Below are 505 nucleotides of genomic sequence, written 5' to 3'. Positions count from 1 at the left end.
TTGCATATCTGATTTGAACCACCAAGAGCTGCCGGTAAGTTCTGATCATTGTGGATCTTAAAATGTCTTTTATAATAATAAAAGTATGTTTTAGAAAGTATGGGCTAATTACGGAGTGCTCATAGAAAGCCAATGCGAAAAATACAGAGTAGAGGAAGTTGAAAATGCAAATCATGGGCAGTCAAAAAGATTGCCGAACGCATGAATGAAGATATTCAATCATTGTGGTTGAATCGTATATATTTGTACACATCAGCATGGATCATGCGTGTAGAGGCGTAAAGATTCTCCAAGGGTATTAAGAATTAAACCAAACGTAGATAAAAACAGAGAAGAAATATGGACACTAAACCCATCTTTGGACACTAAACCCTTCTTTGGACACTAAACACTTCTGTGGACACTAAACCTTCTTTGGTCACTAAACTCCGCTTGCGAAGACCTGTTGAGGCAACTGAAATCGAAACCGAACTAAATTCGACGACTGGCACCCATGCCAACGTCG

The sequence above is a fragment of the Octopus bimaculoides genome, chromosome 30, assembly GCF_001194135.2.
Source record: "Octopus bimaculoides isolate UCB-OBI-ISO-001 chromosome 30, ASM119413v2, whole genome shotgun sequence".
NCBI classification, from domain to species: domain Eukaryota; kingdom Metazoa; phylum Mollusca; class Cephalopoda; order Octopoda; family Octopodidae; genus Octopus; species Octopus bimaculoides.
Note: the sequence above shows the minus strand (reverse complement) of the source record.